The sequence below is a fragment of the Dermacentor andersoni genome, chromosome 4, assembly GCF_023375885.2.
Source record: "Dermacentor andersoni chromosome 4, qqDerAnde1_hic_scaffold, whole genome shotgun sequence".
NCBI classification, from domain to species: domain Eukaryota; kingdom Metazoa; phylum Arthropoda; class Arachnida; order Ixodida; family Ixodidae; genus Dermacentor; species Dermacentor andersoni.
Genome location: NC_092817.1, coordinates 22,021,488 through 22,030,508, shown reverse-complemented (window position 1 = coordinate 22,030,508; position 9,021 = coordinate 22,021,488). Strand labels below are relative to the sequence as shown.

The 9,021-nt window shown below is 45.9% G+C and overlaps 1 long non-coding RNA gene across 1 annotated transcript; it reads left to right on the top strand.

The window, feature by feature from the left end:
* The first annotated feature begins 1,812 nt into the window (after positions 1 to 1,812).
* On the top strand, positions 1,813 to 5,154 carry LOC126536023 (uncharacterized). The gene is made up of 2 exons (XR_008613594.1): positions 1,813 to 2,164; positions 3,412 to 5,154. It is a non-coding gene; the product is annotated as an uncharacterized lncRNA (long non-coding RNA).
* Positions 5,155 to 9,021: the final 3,867 nt, after the last annotated feature.

The window sequence follows — 9,021 nt, the reverse complement described above, 5'->3', positions numbered from 1 at the left end:
AACGATTAGTCTGGAACATTCGACGACTGTTCTATAAAAGCCGACACGCTTGACCCGCTGATCAGATTTACGACGATCGCCGACTGTGTTCGCCGCTCTTGTTGTGCTTTAAGTGTAGCCTGTTTTGTGGGCACAGGTTCGCCCAATAAAAGCTAGATTTTGCCTTTCACAGTCTTGCTACTGTGTTCTTTGACGTCACGACCACGTGACAATATCACGGTTCTGACACGTCCGGACTCGGAATTTAACTTAATTAATATGACTGAACAAGCGAGTATACAGAAAGCACCTACACCTGAACGCTACGTTGCCTATAAAACTTTACTTCTAAGGCGCCAAGAATGTAAAACGGAGTTGACTACTATGCAATCAATTTACTATGTCGATCACAAACCGGATCATCGACTTTGTATATGTCAGGTTACTGAAATGACTCGCGAAAATGAACGAGTGTTACGAAATTGACGCCGTTGCTTCGACGGTACAAACTGCTGCTAACTAGACCGTTAGTAATCCAGTAATCCATATGCGCTACAAGTATTACTTATAGAGCGTTGTACTCCTATATGGAATAGGTTTTGAAGTAGCCATTTTCCGAAGTTCGATCCCAATAAAAATGAATTTAGACTCTTTATATATTGTCTATAAATTTCAAGTATAGGGTTCTTAGCCTTCTTCTGACTTGAACTTGTGACTATGTATGTATTAAAGTATATGAAGTCTATAAGGTATATATTCAATGGACGTTGCCTTCACGAAAGCTTACTCAGCACTAACTGGGATGGCTGATAGTCCTGCATGTAATGTTTGCGGATGTGAGGAGAACATTGACCACTTATTGTGCCACTGCCCTCAATTTCAAGTGCAAAGACAATCTTTGTCCAACACATTGAGGAAACTAGATGATCGTCCTCTGAGTGAACAGAATGAGTGAACAGAGCACCAATCATCGGCTCAGAAGGCACTGAAGGCACTTTTGTGCTTATTGAGAACGTCCGGTTTGCACGAGCGGCTTTGACTCAATGACTGTCTGTGCAAGTCTCTATATCCTCTCTCCCCTCTCTCCCTTCCCCCAGCGTAGGGCAGCCAAGCAGACGCTGGACTGGTTAACATCTCTGCCTCCCTTATATCTTCCTCTCTCTCTCTTGCATTGAGAAATGTGTATAAAAGGTATTTATTGTTTTTTCTTTCTAATCGCGGTTCGTAGACGCCTACACAGGTTGTCTGCATAAGCCCTCTAGGTACTACTACACTCTTAGACAAAGGTACACCCTTTGGGGTGTATATCTGCCACACAACGATAATCGTCATCTGCCTTACTTGCGTTTCCTTTCTTAAAAGCGCCGCGCCCGCTATTTTCCTGTCGGGAATGCAATGTCATGCTGATAACGCTCATGCCGTTCGTTACTGAGAAGTACCGGGCTCGCAGCGTTAAAGAAAAGAAATGCGGACAAGACAGATGACGTTTATTGTTGTGTGGTAAGATACAAACCAAAGGGTGTAATTTTGTTTTAGAGTGTAATTCTCAAGAAGTTTAAAGCCGTAGTTGCACGGTCCATCTATAGACATAGACACTTTATGTCAAGCATATGTAGATAGTTCATAAATTGTCAAAATAAATTTTTGTAAGGGCGAAGCCAACCTATCTTTTACGCCTTTTTAGTCAATGAACCACCACGCACAGCTTTCTTTCCTTGTCTTTGGCGGCTGTACTTGCGCCAGATGATCAGTCGAGACCACGTGTGCCATAAACCGGCCCTCGGCACGTATAGCGTCAAGTGAAGAGTCGCGCGAAGGTGAGACGCTCTTTGCGCACGTCAATTGCGCCGCGTGCCTTCTGTGGTCGGCGTAACCAGATGAGGTGTAAACGTATGCACGTTCGCCTTCACAGGAAGTGGGTGTCCCTCTTCTCCCCATTGGCTCCGGCATCGCACCGCCCCGAGGCAACGTCACCACGTGCTGTTGTATAAGAAGGCTATGGCATTGTTCTGCCGTGGAAAGAACGCCGCCGAAGAGTCATCGCGCGCTTCTGCAATTTCTCGGCGCCCGACAGTTGGGCCTGCTCGCCTCGCCGTTTCCATGCTGCGTCCGTCAAGGAGCGTCTCTCGCGGGCTTGGCACCCAACCCGTACTGTGACGACAGCTCGGTGCCCTCGTTTCGCCGAGTAAGTGGATTTGCGTGTTAGTGCTCGGCGAGAGGTCCTTTTGTTTCTCTTTACGTACACGCGGGCGGTTATACCTTTGGCATCCACATCCGTGCCACGGCTTCACTGGTCATGCATCGTCATATAAAGCTTTAAGGCTGACGTCAGCAACTACTGAATTTACCGTCATGTCCGCTCAGTATCGCCGGCAACCGTGCGCAATTGCCATGGATGAAGAAAAAAAAAACGATGTACCAGTCAATCACAAGTCATTATCACGTGAGAACAATGGCTCTGCGAATTCTGCGTCTGAATAGCTGCTTCAATCTCTATTTGTGTATTTAGTGGAGAGAATATGCAAAGTCATGTTCCTGTCTATAGCATTCCATCGGAGCACTGCAAAACGAGTAAGGAGTATATAATACGACATCGTTTTCTCTGTGGAAGGTACGCTGTTCATGACTGTGGCGCTTACGTGGTTACATGACTGTGCATGCGCGAATCAATCGTCGGTAATAATGAATTACATCGGGTAAACCAGAACCCCTTTAAGAATTCAAAAGGGCAGCTAAAAGACCCATCAGTTATGTTCAAGTGCCTCCTTTGCTCTCGGAAGCTCTCCGCTCGAGCGCCCTAGACAGAAGTGCCTAGCTCACTCAAAGCCCTCGAGTGTTTGGCGCTTGTCTGTTCATTGAAATCGTCGTGTGCTCGGCCTCAGCGAGCATTCACAAGCCCACCACTTCGATACTTTAACGGATCTTTGTAGAAGTGCCCACAGGTCACGTCTATGGCTATACGCTTTTACTTGACCAATAGCTCGAAAAAGCAAGTTCTTCGAGGACCCTTAAAGAATATCGTCGTGATACTCGGAAACTGATGGGAATGGTGCTCGCAGATGTTTCAGGACGCGAAAACCGCCAAGAGCTGAATTCTTTCGCAGCGTAAGTGAGGATGCAGCCATCAATCGAGGCGTGCACTCTTCGCTTGGGGCCCGGATACCTTTCCATTTTTGGATGCGCGCCGAAACTTCGACAGGAACGAAACTTTTACTGCTGTGTTGTTATTGGCTGTCTTAATCCGAAAGCGTTTGTGAGCTAGTAGCTGCGCCTTGGCGTATTTCTTTCCCGGTTAGCTATTTCCCGTTTGTAAAAGGGGTTGCTCGTTACGGTACGAAGTCGGCTTACCAGTCACATTCGATCTTCACCGCACCTTGGCTTTATAATGGCTTTATTACAGTCCTAAATGTTTTCCCCCCCTTCTTTTTTCAGATGCATGCGTTATGCCACGCAGCAATAACCATCATCCATCAACCTCAAAGGAGATTGCAACAACCTTAATTGGTCTGTATACAACACCAAGGTTCGCGGTGGCCCTGCCGTGTTTGGCGGCATGGCAACAATCAGCCGCGAATTATTGCTCTCATGGACAATTCCTTAGCGCTCGTGGCGAAGGCAACAGGTGTGGCGCTTGCGCGGGGCCCCCTTTGCCGTACGTTTGTCGACATTGTGTTTGCCGTGTGATTTTTGTTTCTTTTGATTCTAACGCAGGTTCGCAGCCGTCTACCAAAAGTGCCAGAAAAGACAGCTTCCTTGGTGCGAGAACATAACCGTAGTATGGGATCAGCAACGACGTCGCCACCATGATGAATGCTACACGTGCACTGCACTGGCATGCAGGGAAGTGGTGACTCTCCGCCACGCAGCTCAGGTTATCTGTTTGAGTTGGCACTTATGTCACACAGTGCGAAATAATTTAAGGATTCTTCTGAGAGGTGCAATTCAAGGATGAAATCAATTGCCAACGCTGTCGATTATCTATGATTGGTCAGTTGAGACGCTTCGAGTCTGAGACGTAAACCCGATTGACAATTTTAGTTCTTTAAAGGCCGCCGTAAGGACAAAGAGCGCTCAAATAAAGCACAGGACAGACGACAGGACTGTGCTGTTTACCGTTATGTTGGTTACGCACTCATTGGCCCAAGTGCTGTTTTAAAGGCTGGAGGTTGTAATTTTATAAAATTACGCACGGAATTATTGAAGACTGCGAGAAAGATAGATTACGGATCAGATCTGCGAACTGGTAAATCTTACAGGTTTACATTTTTCGCGCTTATACATTACCACGATAAAATATACTTTGTGTCATTTACGTGCTTCATTTACCTACGTGTCGTTTGTACCTGGAATAGCCACCTACTTGCCTGCCCTAACGTCTCTACCGAGGCACGATAGAGGTTTGCTGTGCCCAGTTCATTTGTAACGCTTTCTGTTTGCGCCGGGCAACGCAATTTCTTGTCTATGGTACATTCGCGAAAGGCAAACAGAACACAAATAACTCCGTCCACTCATTCCTCCTTTGTCCCGCGAGTGCTTCACACTTGCCTCCAGAGGCGTAACGAATCATTTTTTTTTCTTCAGTTGCATTGGCTGACTGTAATCAACCGGTGGAAGGTCAGCGACACTACAAATTAGTTCGAACGGCCTCCTCAATGTCTCACGTTTCTCTCTTATTTCCACATGTGATTTTTTTTTTTTTATTTCTTTTTCCACAGGCACGTCTGGCGTACGTACGCATTTCGCCCTTCTCTCAGTTCATGCCGTGAACTTCAAGCTGCAGCCTCGCGCTTCTGGAGTGGCTCGAGCTGAGCCTAAGCCAGGTGGTGGGAAGGCACGACGCGATTCGCCGCGCCTGCACGCACCAGGCACCCTGACGAGCAGTCGCTGGCCATGTCACAAGAGTGGCGTTCGCTTTCTTGTGCGTGTGACAGCGGCTATTGGAGAGTGCCCTCAGCTTCGCGAGAGACTTCAGCGGCGCCACCGCCACCCTTGCCTTGGCAAGCTGTCTCACTGATGCCCACGTGTGACAACCCTCGCACTGCCGCTATCATCCTTTGTGTTGGCCTTATGTGCAGCCTTCGTCAGAAAAAGTGGAGCCACTATGACTCTAAACTCTGAAAAACCTGCATGCCCTTTTGGATGTATTTTTGCAACAGAACGGTTATTGGGATTCAATCCTGTCTGCATTTCCTTTTTGTAAAGCGGCGTGCTTAGTACTTTCCTGGCGGGAACAGCGGAACGCTATAGGACGCTGATGCGTACATGGCGTTACTGGCACTGGTGGGCCCGCATGAAAGAGCCTTGACATTATTCGACACTGTTTGAACAAATGAAAGAATCTTCGCTAATTCATTTTGCAGGAAGAACTCGTTGTTACGTATTTTAATCAATTTTGAGAGAGTTGCCACGCTCCTCAGTGAAGTACACTCTTCTAAAATGAGTCGTCAGTACTCCTTTTTCCCAATAGATTGCAGTAGTATGTGTTTTGCACAGTGTTGAGCTTTGTCGTGTCGCCTGTCAAATTTACGGCCCTGGGGGCTGAGGAAAAGCATTCACCTTCTTCCCCAAGTCATAGAAACAGTGCGGATAAAACAGGAGGTCGATTTTAGTCACGTCAAATTAGCTTCGGTCAAGCGCAGTAACCTCGTGTTCTCTTGTTTTCCTTTTTTTTTTGACAACTACTGTCGTTGTTATTTTAGATCACTGTTTCTGCGTGGTTCGACGTTTCCTTTAGATCGTAGGCCTATATACTTGTGCCAGCATGCGCACATGCTACGCGAACTTAGTGCCCCGTTCTACAAGCTGGGAAGTTCGTAAGCAAGTCTGCTAGACCGGCAAAGTGAATTTTACTTGTCCCATGGCTGGAATTCGAACGATCATTTGACTAAATGCCAGAATAGAAAAGTGCTCGCTGCATTTGTCTTTAGATACTTTAGTTCAAGAACAAACGTCGCAGGCTTCACCGTCGCGTGTAAGCTGCTGGAAATGTGCCTGTGCAGAAATTCGATATCACTTTCAATCTTTCAATATTCCATCTATGGGAGCGTACAACACATGTAGCAAGCGAAACGAATACTCTTAACGTATTTCGATCACGTCTTGTACACGTGGTTTGTCAGTCAGTCTTTCAGAAGGCGAACCTTTTGTGTAAAGCCTCATAAAACGAGAAAGAGAAACTTTTCTTTAAAACGAACATCATTGCCTCCGAGAGCTGGAGAAGGACGGTGGCGCATGCCACCCGATGGATCGTCGTCGGTGCCTATGGACACGGCACCATCCCCCACCAAAGGGTTGTTTTTATATGGAGGAAAAAGTACTTAGTTTACATTAATACGTTACAAATGGAAATGCGATATCATTATTGTTGCAGTCATAATCTTCGCCATCCATCAAATTCAGAACACGATCGAGTCTTCAGATTTTGTTTATTTTACTCATTTTATTTATTTACTTATCTATTCACTTTTTTTTTTTTTGACGCTGGGGCCAGCGACTGGGAACCGAAACCTCAATCTTACCAGCAGCAGCGTAACAGCTGTCTTTGATACGGTTATCAACTAAGTGACTGAGACTGATCGGAAACATGAACATAAAATTAAACAAACAGAAAATGTAAGCCCAACGGACAGCCTAAAAATTTAGTGCAAGCTCCGCCCACAATATCGCAATGCACTTGCCTTCTGTGCCTCCGCGTTCAAAAATACAGTTCACCGAGCGACGCCGATATTGAAGGAAGTTCGCCCCACTGTGACGTCACGCAGACGAGCGAACATAATTGGTTGTCGAATTATTACAATTTTTTTTCGAGTTGGATAAAAAAAATTCTTTTTATTTTCTTAGTTCAAGCAATTTTCTTGAATGTCAAGAGGCGCACGTTACTCGTGCGACAAAACTCAATGTCAAGACAGGAATTTCTTTTTTAAATATGTCATCATCATCATCAGCCTGGTTATGCTCACTGCAGGGCAAAGGCCTCCCCTATTGGAAAATCCTATTTAAATTCAAACTGGGTTATACAGGTTTAAACTGGTTTTAACAGGGACCTGTTTAGCAACAAACAGGTATAAACAGGACCAGTTTACACACGAACAGGTTTGAACGGGGTCCCGTTTGGCATGCAAACAGGTATAAACTGGACCAGTTTACACACGAACAGGTCTGAACGGGGTCCCGTTTGGCATGCAAACAGGTATAAACTGGACCAGTTCACACATGAACAGGGCTGAGCGGAGTCCCGTTTGGCATGCAAGCAGGTATAGGCACGACCAGTTCAAGCAGAAATGGGTCTTAGGGGCCCTGTTTGCAACTAAACTGGCTTATACTGGACACAGTGGCACCATATAGGGTCGCCTGTTTGGCACAAAAGCTGGTTTATTCTGGAGCTTTGTGGCAACCATACTGGATGGTATCATGCATACGAGTTTAATGCTTGAATAGAACTGGGGAGGAACTTTTTATTGTTCGACATCCGGACAATTTAGCCCCTAGTGCTAAATTGGGGCCATTATCAAGCTCTACAGAAATTGCGTGACCACCTCGGTACATTCACAGACCAAACTGCGATATGCTAGCTGCGAATTTCAAACCGATTCCCGGTCCTGCCCAGTTGAAAAAGACACAGGAATTCCTGCTGCAACTACAGCAATTTCTGTTGTACGACAGAAGTTCCTAACGTTTCTGAAGTTGCGACAGACATTTCTGACGTTACGACAGCGATTCTGACGTCGCAACAGAAACATTCGGTCGCGACGGCCAAGAGTTCTGAAGTCGCAACAGAAGCACTTTCCGTCGCGGCCCTTTAAAATGTCAGCTTCGCATCGGTGGTGTACACTGTACTTTTTTTCTTGCGCGGTATTCAATCGTGCTTCTTTGGAGCCGGCAGTACTGATAGCACCGACACCGGCATTAAAGTCGACGTTGCCAATTGTTATAATTGTGCCGTGACGACGCGGCACCAGCAACGCCCTACCGGCCTCCTCAAAATCGGCCGCTGATCAAAATCATACCATCTGCGGGAATGGCTGCGTATCCGCTATGTTTTATTTGGTAAGATGGGGCACACAGGCCTGTGGACTTACATGTGCGGTTACACTGACACATTAGTTAATTTCCCAGAAATATTGCACAAGCATATGCGAAGCGGGAAAGAAGTTTTGGATTGTTCCACAAAGTTGCGTGAAAAGCTGTCTCGCTCGGGTCTCATTAATCTGGTACAGCGCTGCCGTGAGAAGCCAGTATTCTGTGGAGATGAAGACTCACCCACGAGTGTTTATGTAGCTATATTGTATTGAACACACGAATTATATGCGAGCTCAAAAGTGTAAAGAGCAAGAGACAACTGTCGAAATTAGCAGTAACAACCCTCAGTGTCCCCGGTCACCGTTGTCTGTTTCTGAATTTCGTATGAAATATGGATATCGTTACAGCAAAATCGATGGTCTAGCACTCCACGATGTACCTGTCGATGGTAACAACACTTTTGCTCATCTAGAGATGCGGCAGTTGACGCGGAGAAGTGAAAGCGCATCGTGGCTTTTAAAATGCAAATGTAAACAGCAACCCAGACAGCAATTTACACTCTTGACATAGCTTCAACATACGCCAGCAGTGATGTTCGGCGTGGTGCAGTGGTTAGATGCTTGTCTCGGAACAGTCAGGTCCAAAGTTCGAATCCTAGGCGAAAGGCATTTTTTTTTCTACTTTTATTTTTTTATTTTATTTCGTATTAATAATTTTACATAAGCTTAAAATGACCTCTGTCAATTTTTAATCAAATATTGATCAGGAACTACAGAATTTTCGACTACAGGGCGTCACACTACAGAGAACAGAACGACAGTCACAACGTCCCAAAATACGACAGACTGAAAATTTGCTGTTGTGTTTTTCAAGTGGGTGAGACGTCTATACGGCGTATACGCAGATTGCTGTCCTCTCTATTAAAAGCAACGTTGCTGAAACACGTCGTACAAGACGCTGTACGACTCGCATAACATCGAAATACAACGCCGTCACCATCCATGAGATCACCGAAAGCGACAG